Below are 20,814 nucleotides of genomic sequence, written 5' to 3' on the forward strand. Positions count from 1 at the left end.
ATAGATGATTGATAGATAGATGGATAGATAGATAGATAGATAGATAGATAGATACATACATACATACATACATACATACATACATAGATGATAGATCAAAATACAAACATTCTTGGAAATTCATACTCTCCTGGCTCAGAAAACATAAAAGTACATAATAAATGAATATTCCAGAATAAAATATGCCTAGAAATGTATAATTCAAGAGAAAATGCATTTGAAAAAAGGGCACTTTCTTGAGAAAGATCGGTACCTATATTTCAGTATGAATGTCCAGCCATCTGAAAATGGGAGACTGTAGATTTATTTGAAAGGATCAGAAGATCTCATATGAAAATGACATGACCTGGGCCCCAATAAGCAGGCAACTCAAGTTCAGCTGGGGTGCACACACACCAAGAACATCTGTCTTTAATGGTTGCCTATAAAAGAGAATGTTAATGGTTAACCCTATTTTATAGTTTCTTCAAACCTCTTGAGTTCCATATGCTCTGTCCCCACTTTAGAGCTGTAATGAAACCTGTAATAATGGGGTGGCAGAGAATTGTGGAAATGGTCTGATTAAAGTTGGCTTCCTGTGCTAAAGCAACTTATTTAACATTGACCGAAGGGTTCACCCTTATAATATAAATAGGTTTGGATTTCTCTGGAGAGAAAGTTTGCTTTATATGCCTCTAAGGCTGGGGTGAAAATGCAGGACAGACTTTCTAGATTTTTAAAAAATATTTTCACCTATCCTCTTGAGTTATTTTCATTTTTACTTTAATTTTTCCTCAGATGCCATTCACTCCCAGGGATGATGACTTAGGCATATAAGAAAAAAAGCAATGTGGTAGAATTTACAAAACATTGTAAAAACTGGTTTGTGGGGAAGGGAGTCAAGACTAACGGAAGGCATTATAGGACATAGTTGAATTTTTCTATCAGCTGACTTCTGACAATTTTGGTAATGTCTGTCCATTTGGATGATTTATAAAGGGAATTAGACAGATTTGTGAAGGGTCAGGCTATGAGTGACAATTAACATTGATAACTTTTTGATACCTCTTGAACCACAACCAACAAAGCAAATCTCTCCCAATATCCTTTTTTGTCATCTTCCAGAAAGGAACATAAGAAGAGCCATGCTGAATCAGGCCAAAGTCCATCGAGTCCAGCATTCTGCGTTACACAGTGGCCCACCAATTGTCCATGGGGATCTTGAGCAGAAAGAGAAGGCAAAACCCTCCCTTTCCCTTGACCCCCAACAAATGGTAGGGAATCCTGCCTATCTCAACCAACATAGAGGCGGCACTTGGACATCCATTTCAATAACCACCAAGACACTTGGCATCCATGAATCTGTCTAATCCTGCCTTGAAGCTGTCTAGGCTGACAGCTGTCATAACCTCTTCTGGAAGTGAATTCCATAAACCAACGACCCTCTGGGTGAAGAAATATTTCCCTTTATTTGTCCTCACTTTCTTACTTAGGGAAAAGGTAAACTCTAATACGTCTAACCCCACTCAACAAGCATTCCAAAAGAATACAAAAAGCAATTCAGGAGCTTCAATAGGGTTACATTTACCCTTATTCCCTCTTAATAGGGATGAGTCATCAGAATGACCAAGGGCTTGTGTCAAATATGAGTGGAACCCAGATTGGTAAGGATCTAGAACAGAGGTGTCAAACTTGATTTCATTGAGGGCCGTATCAGGGTTGAGTTTTAGTTTGAGGGGCCAATGTGGATGTAGCTGGGTGGGTGTGGACAGCTTGGCATCACTTGAGTTGGGGGCACCTGTGGTGACCTGAGCACTTTGTCAGGGAAAATGGACACCCAAGATCAGGTTTTGGCCATGAAAGCCTCCTGCAGCCCACTCCAATGAAAACAGAGTTTGAGGCACCCTGAAGAGGGGTGCAGAAGGCCATCACGGCTTTTCACTGGCGGAGGCACCACGGGCTGGTCCTTCACTGTTTCCAAGGTGGTTCTGCAGATTTAAACACCCAACAGATCTGGCACACAGGCCTTGAGTTTGACACCCTTATCTAGAGAATGTATTTCTTCTAGGAGTTTCTGGAACTCCAACACTGCCTTCTTTGGTAGTGAGAACATTGGCCAACAGTTATCCAAGTACAAAGATGGTTTCCTAAGCAAACAAGCGTCTAAACTTTTTTGGGATTCTGCCAGCTGAAATAATCTCAAAACAGTGCAATCCTGAGAACAGGTTTGAAAAAGGATAATATCTCCTTTCTGACCCATAGTTCTATATAGAGGGTAAAAGGGTGGTCCAGTGGTGGGTTGCTCCCAGTTCGGGCTGGTTCTGAGAACTGCTAGCGATAGCAGTGGGAGGATCCACCTACCCACCTGGGATGCTTCTGCATATGTGCAGAAGTGCTGCACATAGAAACATAGAAACATAGAAGTCTGACGGCAGAAAAAGACCTCATGGTCCATCTAGTCTGCCCTTATATTATTTTTTTTGTATTTTATCTTAGGATGGATTTATGTTTAGCCCAGGCATGTTTAAATTCAGTTACTGTGGATTTATCTACCACGTCTGCTGGAAGTTTGTTCCAAGGATCTACTATTCTTTCAGTAAAATAACATTTTCTCATGTTGCTTTTGATCTTTCCCCCAACTAACTTCAGATTGTGTCCCCTTGTTCTTGTGTTCACTTTCCTATTAAAAACACTTCCCTCCTGGACCTTATTTAACCCTTTGACATATTAAAATGTTTCGATCATGTCCCCCCTTTTCCTTCTGTCCTCCAGACTATATAGATTGAGTTCATTAAGTCTTTCCTGATACGTTTTATGCTTAAGTCCTTCACAAGCATACAAACCACTAGCAATGGGTTTTAGAACCCACTACCTGGGTGGCCATTAGTGGTTCTCTACCATATATAACCACTCCCTCAAACTATTATAAGATTACAAAAGTTAGATTTTTTTTAAAAAAAAATTGCAGACCAACTTTTCTCAGTAAGGGCTTCCAGAGTCACGAGATATCTAGGATTCCCATCATTTCCAGCCCTCCCAACTAAACCAACTAAACTAAACAGCCCCTCCCAAACTAAACCAAATCAAAACGAATGTGTGCTACTTTAACACAGCGTTTCTCAATCTAGGAATGCTGGGACCTGAAGTCCACACATTTTCAAACTGCCAAGGATGAGAAACATTAATTATATGGATAAAACAAGAACTCAATGTGGGGGAAAAACTCCAAGTTAAGGAGGGTTAAAAGGGAAATCTTCTATCCATAGTTTGTTTTACTCGTGCAAATCCATCTGTTTCACCCTTTATGAAAATACTCCTATTTTTACCTAATCTCAAAATGGGTGAGCAGTGTGGTCGGGCGGTAGGGAAAGCAAGTAGGATGCTTGGCTGCATAGCTAGAGGTATAACAAGCAGGAAGAGGGAGATTGTGATCCCCTTATATAGAGCGCTGGTGAGACCACATTTGGAATACTGTGTTCAGGTCTGGAGACATCAACTAGAAAAAGATATTGACAAAATTGAACGGGTCCAAAGACGGGCTACAAGAATGGTGGAAGATCTTAAGCATAAAACATATCAGGAAAGACTTCATGAACTCAATCTGTATAGTCTGGAGGACAGAAGGAAAATGGGGGACATGATCGAAACATTTAAATATGTTAAAGGGTTAAATAAGGTCCAGGAGGGAAGTGTTTTTAATAGGAAAGTGAACACAAGAACAAGGGGACACAATCTGAAGTTATGTGGGGGAAAGATCAAAGGCAACATGAGAAAATATTATTTTACTGAAAGAGTAGTAGATCCTTGGAACAAACTTCCAGCAGACGTGGTTGGTAAATCCACAGTAACTGAATTTAATCATGCCTGGGATAAACATACAGTGGTCCCTCGATTTTCGCGGGTTCGAACTTCGCGAAACGGCTATACCACGGTTTTTCAAAAATATTAATTAAAAAATACTTTGCAGTTTTTTTCCCTATACCACGGTTTTTCCCGCCCGATGACGTCATACGTCATCGCCAAACTTTCGTCTGCCTTTAATAAATATTTTTTAAAATAAACTTTAATAAATAAACATGGTGAGTAATAATCTAAATGGTTGCTAAGAGAATGAGAAATTGCAGTTTAGGGGCTTAAAGTGGTAAGGGAAGGCTTGTGATACTGTTCATAGCCAAAAATAGTGTTTTTACTTCCACATCTCTACTTCGCGGAAATTCGACTTTCGCGGGCGGTCTTGGAACGCATCCCCCGCGAAAACCGAGGGACCACTGTATATCCATTGTAAGATAAAATACAGGAAATAGTATAAGGGCAGACTAGATGGATCATGAGGCCTTTTTCTGCCATCAGTCTTCTATGTTTCTATGTTTCTAATTCCCTGCTAGTTATTTCCGATTTCCAAGAGCAGGCAATGAGATGTTAGTGCTATCGAAAGGTTAGAAGGTGGAATTGTCTTTTTGTGTGTGTCTTTTGTTGCTGCTACTGATCCCCCTCCCCACATTAACATGGAGAGTGAAAGCTATGAACTGAAGAAGAAAAAAAGTCTGTAGCAAAATGCTTAGCACTGAACACTTGCAACACCACTATACGAATAACAAAATCATATTAACTTGAGCTGAATGCACTTGCCTTGAAACGATTGTGTTAAACTTTCCATAGCAATATTGTTTATTCCATTATTGTTTATTCCAGCAATATTATTTATTTCATTATTCCATTGCAATATTGTCATTTGCCACCAAAGAGAATAAGGGTAAATCCCTTAGTGGGGGGAGGGTGCAGGGCAGGCTTCCCTGCTCTTTTTTCCTGGTGTTCCTTGCTTTCCCTCATTCCTTCTTCCAGGTTTACACTTTAGGAAGATAGCACTGGAAGGATTAAAACGGGGCTAACGTTTAATAGATCGACTCAACGTGATGTTTCTGTTAGGCTGCATTAGACTCTGCATCATCTATCAATCTTACCATTGCATGTCATTTATGAAACTCTTCTGAGCATTGTTTTCCTCTCGCCCACTGCAAGTGGCAAGTCCTCATGAATACTGAAGAGCTTGCTAAACACACAATCTCTTTTGTTTCGAGAGACTCAAGACAGTTTGGAATGGTACAATTTTGTTTTTGTAAAAATGCATTTCCAAAGAATGGCTCTTTGTCTCTGTATTGTACATGTGTGTAAATGACAAATAGTTCTGGTTATTTTTAGCATTAGTGACACCTCCATTAACATGACTTCAATTTCACCCATATTAGGGACATTTTTTTCCCAAGTATCTCCTTCTCCTCCTTCAATTTATTTAGGCAAGATGGTAGTTTTCCTTCCCCCTATGTTTGTATGTTACCATTTTTCCATTTCAATGCTTTTTATACACTGCTTTCATTATTCCGAAAACTTGGAAGAGCAATATATAAGCAAAACATTCTCTGCCATTTTAAAGACTAAAAACGCACAATTTCCTAGTCATTTTATTTATTTTGCTCATTTCCTTCTTTCTACTCTGGAAATCACTCAAACCTTTATGTGATAAGAAAGCTACATTATAGCAAATCGAGCCATTAGATAATTACTTAATAGTGTCTGATCTAAACATTCCAGTTCTGAAGTGGGATAATGCATATAGTTTCCCCCAAAACTATGACCTAAGAACTTTATGAGCAATGCCAAGAATTGGATCTGGGATTAAATCCATAGAAAACATTTGCTTCCCTTATTCCCAGTGATGTGTCTGATGAAGAAAGTTGTCTGCTACAAAAGCTCATATTTTATTATGATTATTCATTAGCCCTAAAGTGCAGCAAAACATTGAACAGCCATAAAAAAAACTGGCAATTATTACCTTTCCACCCCTCCCTTTGCTTCAATTTTTCCAAACCAATGCAAAGATGCAGATGCCTCTTAATTCTGCATATGGGTATCACATTCCTCGGAATGTCTCTAGGATAATGGCATTTCCTTATCTTTAGGTAACAGTCAAGAATTCTCCCTGGTTTACTATTGCAATATAAACTTGCCATAGTAAAGGAAGCTAACTGTGCAACAAAACAGGGGAGATTTTTTCTCCAAAAGCCAATTTTTGGTTTTGGTTTTGGTTAGAATGGAATGTAATGGAATAGAATAGAATAGAATAGAATAGAATAGAATAGAGGGGAGGCGAGGAGAAGAGAGGAGAGGAGGGGAGGGGAGGGGAGGAGAAGAGAGGAGGGGTGGAGAAGAGAGGAGGGGAGGGGAGGGGAGGAGAAGAGAGGAGGGGAGGGGAGCAGAAGAGAGAAGAGGAGGGGAGGGGAGGAGAGGAGGGGAGGGGAGGGGAGGAGAAGAGAGGAGGGGGAGGAGAAGAAAGGAGAGGAGAGGAGAAGAGAAGAGTTGAAAGGGACCTTGGAGGTCTTCTAATACAACTCCCTGCTTAGGCAGGAAACCTTATACCATTTCAGACAAATGGTTGACCAATCTCTTCTTTAAAACTTTCAGAATTGGAGCATTTACAGCTTCTGGATGCAAGCTGTTCCACTGATTAATTGTTTAACTGTCAGGAAATTTCTCCTTAGTTTTAGGTTTCTTCTCTCTTTGATTAGTTTCCATCCATTGCTTTTTGTCTTGCCCACAGGAGTTTTGGAGAATAGGTTGGCCCCTTCTCCTTTGTGGCAGCTCCTGAGATATTGGAACACTGCTATGGTTGGGTAGCTGAGTCTCTGTTATTTGGATTTCATTACATAGTACATATAAATGAAAAAGAGTTCTAAGACGTTTTTTTTCCAACTGCAAAGAAAACCAATTGGACAAACTCTTGAGAATAGCCTTCAAAAAGGTCTTCTAACTCTAAATGGTTCAGTTTTTTCTTTCCCTGAAGCTAAAAGTCTCAGAATGTTTCCATTTGGGTGAAAGTTCAATGGTACAGAAGCCATCCAATACTTGTAATTATTGAACCATGGAGACGTTGCTTTCCTTGATGGTGTCTTTGAGTAATGCACTGGGCATGACAAAGGTCATCATCCCGTATTTTTCATATAATTCTCATCAGTACAGATCCAATTAAATGGTATTCTCACCTATTGGTAGGAAGGTGTTATGCTTCCCTAACCTCTACATTTGTTTTCCAATACAAATAATTATGGACGATGGTTTGAGTTCCACAGCATTTCTGGATCAGTCTTCATGTCCTGGCTTCCAAACCCAATGCTTTTGTGGGTCCCGTGTTGTCTCCATCAATGCCATTTCCTTCCCTTTTTGCTTACATGACCTTTTCTTTTACACCTACCTTGGCAAAAGAATAACATTTTCCATGCTTGCAAATATTGGCTGTAGATACAATCTGGAATAATCCATTTCTAAAGCAATGCTAGAAGTCATTGTGAAGTAGCAATTAAGGATGGCAAAGCAATGTGCTTGGAGGTATACCGTGAGTAGACATCCAAGAGATAAAATTTTCTGCCAAATAATGTGAACCCTCTAGTCTGAAAACCAAATTGCAAAATCTCCTGGCGACGTACAGCTTCCAAGATTTTGTTTGCAGATGGAAAAAGGTCTAATGGGATTCAGATACTGAAAGAATAGTTTCAATTGCAGAGGGTTATTTTTTTTTTCAGTGTAAATGCCAAACAAAATTAGGAAGAAATGAACAAATTATTGCCAAGAGCAGAGCTTTTCCTGGAAAGAGGGTGCTGTGTTGAAAGATGGAAATGATGGAGTGGGTTATTCTTTTTGGCAAGGAAAATATGTTTTGCCTACTGCTGCACTGGAACTAATAGATGAAGGCTTCAATGCTTCATGGACCAGTTGGGAAGAAAGTCTCGATATTGTTTAGACCCGAGGAGCCATGCATAAGACTGTACTATCAGGTTCTGCACAACAGATCTGGAAGAACCCAAAACATTAATCAGATCATGCACTCACTAACCTTCAGTTGACATAACTCAAGGTTAGTGAGTTATGACTTCAATATAACTCCAAATGGGCAAACAGTACATACTGCAGATTTTTCCAAGCCTGTACTCAAGACACTGGTACTTATTGAAAGCATCAATTATCTTTCACAGTTAGTGGTCAGACGAAACCAGGCTACGACGGAACATGGTGGCTGGACACCATCAAAGTTGACATCAGCCTGAGCTTAGAACAATTCAAAGAAGTAGTGCAAGAGCAGAAGAAATGGAGATACCTGGACTATATAATTATTTTCTGATCTCTCTCTCTCTCTCTCTCTCTCTCTCTCTCTCTCTCTCTCTCTCTCTCTGTGTACTGTATGTGCTTATTTTTAAAAGATAGGAATTTGTGTAACAATTCAGGGGAGACAAACCATTATAATCTCCATCTTTAAATCTAACCTGATTTAGGATGGGGCCCCTTAATGGGTGTCCTTTGCATATGTTTTTTGTACTGAATGATCAGAATCTATCTATTTTGTCTATTCTGCCTTGTGTTTTTATCTGATTTTGATAACTTGTGACTTGCCCTCAGTTGATTGAGGTTCAGCACCTAAATCAAATCAATCAATCAATCAATCAATCAATCAATCACCATCATCCCCTCAAATCTGAAAAGTGGCTTAAAATGGTCTTGGCAATTTAATTTAATTTAATTTATTAGATTTGTATGCCGCCCCTCTCCAAATACTCGGTGCGGCTCACAACAATAATCAAGACAATATAACATTGCAACAAATCTAATATTAAAAGAGAACAGTATATAAAACCCCAATAATTAAAAACCATGCAACACATACATACCAAAAACATAAAATATAAAAGCCTAGGGTAGGTGTCTCAGTTCCCCCATGCTTGGCAATATAGGTGGGTCTTGAGTAATTTATGAAAGATGAGGGTGGGGGCCATTCTAATAATTTAAGTGGAGGGATTTTAGGCCACTTGGAGAACATTTGGGGGGATTAGGAATATAAAAAGTAGTCAAAGTATGTTTCCTCTAGTTTGCGGCTACTGTACATCAATAATTTCATCATCAAATTTCAATCATACAGTTGCAAAGTATGGGAGGTTCATAAATGGGGTATTTTAGAAATCTCACGTGAGCAACAGTTTAGTAATCCTAATCTAGACAAGAATAGACCAGGTTTTAAAAACTTCTGTCAAGGTCATAATCCAGGTGCCTTACTTATTTTTTTTCCCTTTAACAACCCTGTAATCCCTTTTTATCACAGTGGAGTCAAGTGCCTGAATAGAGTTGAGTGTTTACTGGCTTCCTGACACCTATGCAGATTTCACAGAAGATATTTACTCTTTGCATCCTAATAGAAAAACATCTGTCGCTGCCTAGGATTGAACTCTTAGCTTCTTAGAGTGTGGGGCAAGCATCTTAACCTCTAGGCCACCCAGCTGCTATCCAGATGCCTCACTTATCATGAAAATATTCTGCAGATCTAAGTACATCAGGTTTGGAGGTGCACTCAATTTTGGAACATTCTTCAGGAAAAGATGCTCCTGGAACCCATTCTACTATTCAATCTATTTATTTATTTATTTATTTATTTATTGTTAGAGTTGAAAGGGACCATGCAGGTCATCAAGTCTAACCCCCTGCCTGAGCAGGAATCCTAAAGCACCCCAGTTCAATCTCTTCTTGAAAGTGTCCAGAGTTGGGGAGTTCACAACCTCCTCAGGCAGGTTGTTCCAATGGTTGATCGCTCTGACCATCAGGAAGTTCTTCCTTACTTCTAGGTTGAATCTCTCCTTGGTCAGCTTCCAAGTGTTGTTCCTCTTCCGGCCCTCTGGTGCTCTGGAGAATAGAGTGGCCCCTCCTCTCTGTGGCAACCCCTCATATACCTGTATACAGCTATCATGTCCCCTCTGGCCCTCCTTTTCTCTAGGCTATCCATGCCCAGTTCCTGCAATCTCTCTTTGTAAGTCTTGGTTTCAAGTCCCCACCATGACTGGTGTCTTTATCCATCCAATGCTTTAATTTATACAATCTTGCTTTTGCATAGAGCAAAAAGGCTAAACAGAGATTACCAAACCTTTGCTGCTGAATTTCTCAGAATCAGATTCAAACCTTTGCTTCAGTTGGAATTGTTGAAACAATCCAATTCAATTCAACCCAACTGAGCCAACTACCCCCAAAGAAAGTCTTTGGAGATATTAACAATGTGCTATTGTATAATTGGACAATTCAAATGCAGCCGATTCAATCCAAATTAACAATCTGATCTGGAAAAATCAATTCTATGCCAAAATTCTTCAAATCACATTTTTGTATCAGTTCCTTCCATAGCTCTGTGTCTTTGATGTGAGTTCAATCTGATTTTTTTTCAGATGGTCATACAAACCAATATAAATTTGAAAAATGAATATAGAACAAAACAAAACAAAGCACAGTTCTAATTCCTAGCACAACCTTGACTATACAGAGTGCTAATCCTTGTAGTCATCATTAAAATAACAGAATCACAGAATAACAGAGTAGGAAGAACCTTGGATGTCTTCTACAGTGGTCCCACCATCCTATACCAGGGGTTGGCAAAGTTGGCTCTTCTATGACATGTGGACTTCAACTCCCAGAATTCCTGAGCTAGCATGATTGGCTCAGGAATTCTGGGATTTGAAGTCCATAAGTCATAGAAGAACCACCTTTCCTACCCCTGCCCTATGCCATTCCAGACAAATGGCTGTCCAGTCTCTTCTTAAAAACTTCCATTGATGGTACACTCACAATTTGAGAAGGCAGCCCATTAATTATTCTTACTGTCAGGAAATTTCTTAGTTTTGTGTTACACCTCTCTCTGATTAAGTTTCCATCCATTTCTTTTTGTTTTGCCTTCTGATTCTTTGGCGAATAGGTTCTTCTTTGTGACAGCGGGTCAAATATTCCAAGACCACAATCGTCCCACTCTTAGTCTTTCTCTTTGTTATACTAGGCATTCCCAGTTCTTGTAATGGTTCATCATATGTTTTAGCCTCCATCCCTCTTTGTTGCTCTTCTCTGCATTCTTTCTAGAGTCTCAATATCTTTTTGTATCACAGCAACCAAAATTGGATCCAGTATTACAATGTGGTCTTACTAACTATATAACAGTACACATCTATACTAAGTATATAGCAGTAGTCAGCAGTGGGTTATGAGCCAGAACGCTAAATTGCACTCACCGCCGCAACTCGTAAGTTCTTGCAGGGTCAGTTTGATTTTGCTGCTGCACCGGTGGAGGTAGCAAAATTGTGCACCTGTGTTTCGGCAAAGTTTTATTTGCGGCTCTGTGCACAATTTTGCTACCTCCACAGGTGCAGCAGCAAAATCGCGCTGGCCCCGCAAGAACTTATGAGCCGCGGTGGTGAGTGCAATTTAGCATTCCGGCTTGTAGACCACCCCTGGCAGTAGTAATACTAAATATGAACTTGATACTGTTTCTCTGTTGATGCAGCCTAGGATTGCATTGGTTGTTTTGGCACACTGCTGGTTCATATTTAAGTAATTGTCCACTAGGATTTCTAGATCCCCCTCACTCTTACTATTGTTGGGCCACATCCAGGTGCCACCTATTCTATACCCGTGATTTTGGTTTTTCCTTCCTAAGTGTAAAACATTACTTTTCTCACAACTGAACTTCATTTTGTTAGATAGAAACATAGAAACATAGAAGATTGACAGCAGAAAAAGACCTTATGGTCCATCTAGTCTGCCCTTATACTATTTCCTGTATTTTTATGGATGGATATATGTTTATCCCAGGCATGTTTAAATTAAGTTACTGCGGATTTACCAACCATGTCTGCTGGAAGTTTGTTCCAAGGATCTACTACTCTTTCAGTAAAATAATATTTTCTCATGTTGCTTTTGATCTTTCCCCCAACTAACCTCAGACTGTGTCCCCGTGTTCTTGTGTTCACTTTCCAATTAAAAACACTTCCCTCCCGAACCTTATTTAACCCTTTAACATATTTAAATATTTCGATCTTCTCCCCCATTTTCCTTCTGTCCTCCAGACTATACAGATTGAGTTCATTAAGTCTTTCCTGATACGTTTTATGCTTAAGACCTTCCACCATTCTTGTAGCCCATCTTTGGAGCCGTTCAATTTTGTCAATATCTTTTTGTAGGTGAGGTCTCCAGAACTGAACGCATTATTCCAAATGTGGTCTCAAAGATAGGGCCCAGTGTTCAAGTCTTGTTTAGATCCTTCTGGCTCTTGAGCCCATCTTCTAATGTGTTGTCTATTCCTCCTAGCTTGGTTTATTCTTGTTACCAATCTTGAAATACTACCATACAAAACAGACTTATATAGAATTATATGACACAGGAGACACCTAACAAGAAACAAATGAAAACTGCTCTAGATTTTGTGGGTAAGTGCTACTGATTTAAATAAAGGATGAACTAAGTCTTTACACTCCTTCCTTCCTTCCTTCCTTCCTTCCTTCCTTCCTTCCTTCCTTCCTTCCTTCCCTCCCTCCCTCCCTCCCACCTTCCTCTCCATGTGTTCCTCTGCTTATTTCTAATCTTGGCTGAAGTGCAAAGGTCAGTAGCTAAAAAAGCACCAGAAGCAAAAATTTCTGCCAAAGACTCCCTGGATGTATACACCAGGAGAGAGAAAGGCTGTCTGTATTTTTACTCAGGAAAAGTTTTTCTAGTGGTAATGAAATCTGGTAAAAACTGTACATGAACACCAATTTATATAATCAGCGGTACTGAGCTGTAAAATTTTGGTAAGATTGTACCACCAAAGGTAACTTGAACACTCCATCTCTTTCATTCAGAATGTAGGAAAGTTAGTAGGGCTATCATTAATTTATCTGCCACCTTCATTATGCTAGAAAATGAATGGGTTTGGATCATACATAACTAAGTCCTCAGTAGTTGGTTTGCTTTGGGTTTTTCATTAGAGACTGGCATAATATGTGAACCAGACCAGAGACTACAAAAGGGTAGATCTTCACTCAAAAGGCTTATTAATGCAGGATAATAAAACAGAGATGAGCAGTAATTTAGGGTAAAACTATATATGGCCTTCCAGTAGTTCCATCAAAAGCTTTTGTTGAAAAAGAAAAGATGTATTTTTAGGAAGAATGGAAGAAAACTGAGATAGCATCACACTGATGTTTGAAGATGTATTTCCAACTCTTGGCACTGTAAAATGGAGGTGATCTTTAGAAAGTAGACAAGGAGAAAGAAGGAAGGATTGGAGAAAATGGAGAAAAAGATTGAGAAGTGGTTGTCTGAGACCTTAAACTTATGGCACCATGACTACAGATCCAGACAACTCCTCCAAGATGTTGGTGCCATAAAGAAGATTATCAGTATATAAAATTATAGCACCCCTTCAACAATCCAAGCACAAATCCAAGCACAAAGACAGAGGTTTGATTCTTCAAATTCAAGAGCAGTTTTTATAAACTGCTCTTGAATCTCTGCATGTTATGACCTAATTCTACAGGATCTCAGATGTCGATAGTTAATAAAGCTTGATCACTGAAGGCTTTCAAAAAGAGACTGGGAAGCTACTTGCCAGAAATGGTATAGGGTCTTAAGAAGGGGTTGGACTATATGGTCAACAAGGTCCCTTCAAACTCTGTTATTCTGTATTCTATTGTACAATGCTTGAGAATGGAGGGGCACCAATTTAATACAAATGAATCTACCTGCACTCAGTTATATTCAGTCTCTCCTCTCAATTTTTATTTCCTCCATCCCCAAAAATGTCACATAGCCAAGGCCTACAGTGAAACATACATGAAAATTGGAGAATTAGACACATACGTGCCTATTTATTTTTGAGACCTATTCTGCGGAGAGGGGCGGCATATAAATCCAATAAACCTAACCTAACCCATATTATCTTCTGATTTTTGGTATTAATTTGTATGGCCAGTTTTGTGTACGGTGTTATTTTACCCGGTGTTGTCAGTTGAAGCATAGATGACTACAGGTTCAGACTCTTCACCCAAGAATTAGCACTATAAAGACGGTTATATAAAGAATCCCTTTAGGAAATGCTAAGTTTCAGAGGGTCAAAAAAGTCAAGATGGCATCCAAAACCATCTTGTACTTAAAGAGTGGAAGGGCTTCAATAACATTACCATATTTTTCGGAGTATAAGACGCACTGGAGTGTAAGATGCACCTTAGTTTTGGGAAGGAAAATAGGGGGGGGGGATATCTGCCTACCAGATACCATCCTTAATCTGGTCAGATTCAGCACATTATTTTATCCCCTAGTTAGGGCTTTAAAAAAAACCTTATTAGGAGAGAGTAACAATGAAAGAGCTTGCAAGCTGCTAAGAGCTTTCAACATCTGGCAACATCTAGCACCTGGTTAGGGTTAGAAAGAAACTTATTCAGAGCAAGAAAAAAAACCCTGCAAAGACTTAGGGCTTGGAAAATATTCTTTGCAGAGAGAAATAATGAAAGAGCCCACAAGGTAAGAGCTGGGAAGATCCTTAGCAGCTAATTAGGGCTGAGGGGGAGCTACTTTCAGATATAAGATGCACCTGAATTTTTAACCTCTTTTAGGGAGTAAAAAGGTAGGTCTTATACTCCCCAAAATACAGTAAGTTTTTAAAGCCTCCTGTAGACACTCTGGTGGTAGGTTTTTACTTAATTTTGGAAGAATATAGGAGTGTTATCAACAATGAACCATATAACCTACTTCATCTCCAAAGAAAAGAGACAAAGAAAGAAATTTAATATACCACGGACAGAATATTTTGTACATAGTAATGGATTAAATTTTCCCAAAGCTTTTTTTAAAAACCTTTTTGGGGTTTTATACTGCAGTCATGCCATCAACAATTAACAATAAAACATACTGTTCCTCCAAAGACAAGAGAGAAAGAGAAATAAAACTAACTGTAAAAATGTGCAAATTACAACCAAAAGTGCTAAGGAACCCAAAATAGAATTATTTGTGCATATTGAGATTTGATGGATTAAAATTTCCCAAACATTTTTGCCGTAAAATAATAGGCAAGAAGGAAGGAAAGAAAAAATGAAGGAAGGAAGGAAGGAAAGAAGAAAGAGAAGAAAGAAAGAAAGAAAGAAAGAGGAAGGGAGGGAGGGAGGGAAGGAAGGAAGGAAGGAAGGAAGGAAGGAAGGAAGGAAGGAAGGTGAAGATTCTTGCAACAAAAATAAAAGGGTGTGAGTAGCATAAAAATTCATGAATTTAGTTCTTGGAGACCATTTATGATTTCAGAAAAAGAATGTGGACATCTGCAGGTAGTTAAACTCTTTAAAAAAATAGCATTCGGATTTCAGCATCCTCTTGCTGACCAGACATAACACTCACATGGGTTTTCGGAGAGAATATTCATTTACACATATTAATTAGGATCCTCATTAGGGATGGGCAGACCAGCTGGCATTCTTCCATAAAGTTTTGGCAGGAGAGCAGAAATACTCTTTTTTTTTCTTTCCAGGGCCAAAACGTGAAGATCATTGCAGAAATCAGGGTTAAACACTTGCTGCCTATTTGAGGAAGGCTCGGTGGTAAACTATCGCCCTTTTATTCTGTGTAACTTCATACTTCTGTTGCTGTGTTTACACAACATACTTAACCAGTTCAGTTACAGTCTTGCTGCCTCGTTGCAATCTTGTTTAGTTTTAACCAGGTTTTCTTTCTTCATGGTTTACAATGCCATGTGAACTCAGGCCATTTAGTTCTCCTGTAATTCAACACACTTCACAAATCCACAAAAGGGGGAATTCAATAACCAAGTAAGATCTGATGTATGAATACAACTGCATTACCATTAGAGGCATTCATCTTGCATTACTGAGTGTTTAAATATAGCCAGAAAACAAAGAAAAGAAATATGTTTTTTCTACCCACTAAAGGTTTCCAATTATTTGGGGGACATGCCCTGATGTTGATCCTTTCTGATAGTTTTTTTTTTTGCATTCAATTTTTCAGCACAATTCCTTGGCTCAACAGTAGGTTACGAGCCAGAACGCTAAATTGCGCTCACCACCGCAGCTTGTAAGTTCTTGCAGGGCCAGCGTGATTTTGCTGCTGCACCTGTGGAGGTAGCAAAATCGCGCATGGAGCCGCAGGTGTGCCCGTGTTTCAGAGAGGTTTCTTTGCTTCTGTGCATGCTGAAACACAGGTGCACCTACAGCTCTATGCGCGATTTTGCTACCTCCAGAGGTGCAGCAGCAAAATCACGCTGGCCCCACAAGAACTTATGAGCTGCGGCGGCAAGCGCAATTTAGCATTCTGGCTTGTAGCCCACCGTTGCCTTGGCTGATACGTTATGATTTCTTCAGCAATGATGAGACTTTCTAAGATTTCCATATTGGTTCTGAAATATGTGATCTCAAGAATTAGAACAACTGAAATCTTTCATGAATAAAATACAGGTAGGTAGACCTTGAATCATGACTACAATTGGGACAGGCATGTCTGTTCCCAAATGAGGGGTCATTAAATAAGTCTCACCTGAATTTCTGACCTATTTTGGCATAGTCATTAACCAAATCCTTATGCCCATTAAATGAATGAGGTCATTAAGTGAATCCAGCATTCAGCATTGATTTTGCTCGTTGGAAACCAACTAGGAAGGCTGCAAATGACACTTGTGTGATCCCAGGATGCTCCTCCAACCATTGTGAATAATGTTAGTAGCCAAGCACCCAAATTTGGATCACATGATCACAGGGGTACTGGTTATAAGTGCAAGCACCCCCTGCAAGTAATTTTTCAGCACTGTCTTAACTTCAAATAGTTATTAAACAAAGGATCAGGTGTCAAGGTCTTTCTGTAAAAACTATCAGGATTATGTATGCCCCAACTTTCAATAATTAATAGGGAACAAAATTATTTTCTTGTTGTTGGTTATTTTATTTTATTTATTGATTTTGTCCATTGCACAATGAGAGTTATATTGGGTATACATATAGTAAATATATAATGAAGGTTATAGAGGATATACTCATCGTAAAATATATCTAAGAAAGAAGAGAATAGAAGAAATAGGAATAAAATATGTCAGTGAAAGAATAGAATAAATATAGGAAAGAAGAATGGTATAGGAGATATAGGAGAGCAATAGGACAGGGGACGGAAGGCACTCTAGTGCACCTATGCACACCCCTTACTGACCTTTTAGGAATCTGGCGTTGCAAAGTCACATCCAACCCATTGTGACCCCAGGAACAATATTCCTTCAGGCCTTCCTGTCTTCTACTATCCTCTAGAGTCCATTTAATGTGAAGCAGTATATAACCCTAAGTTCCATTGCTATTGCTATCCCAAAGGATAACGGCAATCTTCTTAAATAAAAGACAACTGTGTTTTCACAGATGATCTTAAATGTGGCTCTCAATGGTTATGGATGTATTTTAAATAAAAACTTAATTGGGTCTATTCTGAGTTCTTTAAACGTTGTTATGACTGAGAACAGGAAGAATGATGGTTAAGAGAAAAGGTTACAGTAGTTCTTCCCTTTTGCTGTCTTCCTGCTTTTAATCACAGCTTGTGAGACTGTTTTACATTAAAACAGGGAGGGGGCAGAGAGAAATACCATACCATGACTCTAAATTCATGCTTCACTTCCCTATATCCATCTTTGTATCCTTTGTAAACCTCCAGAATGAATAGGCTAGTGTTCAAAGAGACGTTTCCTATCTCTCCTCCTTCACCCATACCTTTCACCATTTCCTGTCCTCTCACCTCAAAACAGACTGTTCAAGCAAAATACGCCGCAGAAAACCAGAGCTGTTTTCAAATTTATACATACCCTTTGAGAGGATTCTGTAGGGTGTTTTTTTTTTTTAAAAAAACACCTCTCTCCTCAGCTTTGTTAAGGACCACCCGGATAGTTCTGAACCACATCTGACAAAATGATACTTGTTCACTTCCAGAACTCATCACACAGTTATTCTTGGATAAAAGGTAAAGAAAATAGCAGCCAACTGTTCGCTGCTGCAGAACTAAAGACCATCAAGCTATTTAATCAAATCTTCAGACAGTCAGCTTGTCCAAAGCCCAGTCACCTCTCCTATTATAACATTAAACGATAACATGCTACAATATCACAAATGAGAAATGGAACCAAGAGGCCTAACCTATATATGATTACTGATGGGCGAACCGAACCTGCACAATTCGGGTCCGTACCGAGTTTTGTGGTGTTCAGTATGCCGAACATGAACCCGAAATTTTTCCAAACTTCGGGCAAAGTTCGGGGTCGTGTTCGGCGTTTGAAGCTTTGACGTCACTGGCAGGTTGCTAAGGACGCCGAGGTGATGTTTATTTTTATGTGAAAGGACTGCCCTTTGATTGCAGTGCCGCTGTGGTGTCTTTTTTTGTAAAAATAACAATGTTTATTTTTACGTGAAGACCTCCCTTTGAAGGAGCTGGGGAATCCCTCCCACGAAGAGATTCTGGGGGGCGGAGCTTTGATGTCACCGGCAGATGCCAAGGTGATCACCATTCCATGGAATCCAGGAAGTGATCACCTTGGCGTCCTTAGCAACCTGCCGGTGACATCAAAGCTCTGCCCCCGAAATCTCTTCATGGGAAGGGATTCCCCATTCAGGTTCGAGTTCGGTTTGGGTTTGGCTGAATTTTGCGTAAAATTCGGCCGAACTTGCCGAACCCAAACATCGTTGGGTTCGCCCATCACTATATATGATCAATACCTACTCTGAAATAAGATCTGCCTTCAAAATATAGATAAAAAGAGCCAGGATACATATAAAAAGGCACAACCTTTTCTCCTTGTTTGGTATGAAGCAGGGGTGAAATCCAATTTTTTTTAAATTACTGGTTCTGTGGGCATGGCGTGGTGGGTGTGGCAGGGGAAGGATACTGCCAAATCTCCATTCCCACCAATTCTGGGACCAGCCAGAAGTGGCATTTGCCAATTCTAAAATTTCCACTACCTGTTCTCCAGAACCCGTCAGAACCTGTGGATTTCACCCCTGGTATGAAGACTGTCAACGTTAATTTGTCCATGATTATTTTTATTTTGGAACAGATAAAACCTTATGATATTCAAGTTTGGTGTAACTAATAATAATTGCTCCATGTCTACTTGGTTATAAAGCCCCATGTCAACTTGGTTAGAATTGCCCCATGTCGACTTGGTTATCTCAAATATCTTCAGTTGTGTTTTCCGAAGTATAAAATTGCCAGGATTTGGAGGTTATGGTATTGAAGAAGACCTTCATGGCACCGGACCAGATTACCTCAGGGACCGCCTTCTACTGCACGAATCCCAGCGACCAGTTAGGTCCCACAGAGTGGGTCTTCTCCGGGTCCCGTCAACCAAACAATGTCACTTGGCGGGACCCAGGGAAGAGCCTTCTCTGTGGCGGCCCTGGCCCTCTGGAACCAACTCCCCCCAGAGATTAGAATTGCCCCCACCCTCCTTGCCTTTCGTAAGCTGCTTAAAACCCACCTCTGCCGCCAGGCATGGGGGAAGTGAGATACACTTTCCCCCTAGGCCTTTAAAATTTTATGCATGGTATGTCTGTATGTATGATTGGTTTTTATATAATGGGTTTTAACTGTTTTTAGTATTGGATTATACTGTTTTGTTACTGTTGTTAGCCGCCCCGAGTCTGCGGAGAGGGGCGGCATAAAAATCCAATAAATAAATAAATAAATAAAATGAGTACATTAAAGATTCCTTTTGTTTAAGGATATATTTTTCCTATGGAAGCACCATAAAAAATGTCAAATATTCACAGCCAATCAAAGATCTTGCAACTCTCATTTTGATACTACAATATCAAACCATGGAGTGTAAAACAAGGCCATCAAAATCCTATTCAGGAGAAGCTTTGCCTTTACTTTAACTTGTTCAAACTTGAGACTTAAAAAAAAAACCAACCAATTTTGCTTGCCTTAGCTGCCTTCCCATATCTTGAAAAATCGGGACTGTTTCTCAAAGGGTAAATGAGTTTATACCCTTCTGTTGAGATTCAATATATGTATTCAGAAATGACCCTTTTTGTATGTAGCATCAAGGAACTGTTTTCAGAAAGTAAACCATATCTACGAAGATTTCTTGCATACTTTTTTCATAAACAATGGAGAAATTCCTCTTCCTAAATGTTCTGATGGATTCTGGTGGATTCTTGCTGATTTGGACCAGTTCTATAGAACCGGTAGGGGAAATTTCCCTCGCTGAACTGGGATCAATGGCTGGACATACCTCTGAATCAGTTCTCTATAGGGGCCACAATCTTGTTTTTTGCTTCTGTGCATGCACAGGTTTTAAGCACTGCACCTGTGCACCTGCACAGCATATGAGGAAGTGAACCAACAGTGAGGTAAGTCAGAACCCATCTCTGACTCCATTATACACTGCTCAAAAAAAATAAAGGGAACACTACTAGACACAAGAACAGTTTTTTTCTGAACGCCATCACTCTACTAAACAAATAATTCCCTCAACACTGTCAGACTTTCTACTAAATCTGCACTTCTATTCTACTAGTTTTTCTCATCATTCCTTTCACCCATTTCCTCCCATGTTGACTGCATGACTGTAACTTGTTGCTTATATCCTAAGATTTTTATTAATATTGCTTCTTCATTGCTTATTTGACCCCTATGACAATCATTAAGTGTTGTACCACATGATTCTTGACAAATGTATATTTTATTTTATGTACGCTGAGAGCATATGCACCAAGACAAATTCCTTGTGTGTCCAATCACACTTGGCCAATAAAAAAAAATCTATTCTATTCTATTCTATTCTATTTTATTCCATTCCATTCCATTCTATTCTATTCTATTAAACAACAGAATATAACTCCAAGTAAATCAAACTTCTGTGAAATCAAACTGTCCACTTAGGAAGCAACAGTGATTGACAATCAATTTCATTTTGTTGTCAGCACATTCAATTTTGTTCAGAACACAGTATTCAATGAGAATATTTCATTCATTCAGATCTAG

At 39.4% G+C, this 20,814-nt stretch overlaps 1 protein-coding gene across 2 annotated transcripts in view; it reads right to left on the minus strand.

Annotated features, from left to right (window-relative positions):
- TSHZ2 (teashirt zinc finger homeobox 2) overlaps positions 1-20,814 on the minus strand; it is a 346,822-nt gene that overhangs the window by 67,508 nt on the left and 258,500 nt on the right. The window contains exon 1 of one of the 2 annotated variants that reach the window (XM_070744599.1): positions 254-422. The exons of the other annotated variant lie outside the window; for it this stretch is intronic. The gene's annotated coding sequence lies outside the window, so the exon portion shown is untranslated. Of the gene's footprint in view, positions 1-253; positions 423-20,814 lie in introns of those variants that run through there. 2 annotated transcript variants of the gene reach the window in all.

The sequence above is a fragment of the Erythrolamprus reginae genome, chromosome 3 (assembly GCF_031021105.1).
Source record: "Erythrolamprus reginae isolate rEryReg1 chromosome 3, rEryReg1.hap1, whole genome shotgun sequence".
NCBI classification, from domain to species: Eukaryota; Metazoa; Chordata; class Lepidosauria; order Squamata; family Dipsadidae; genus Erythrolamprus; species Erythrolamprus reginae.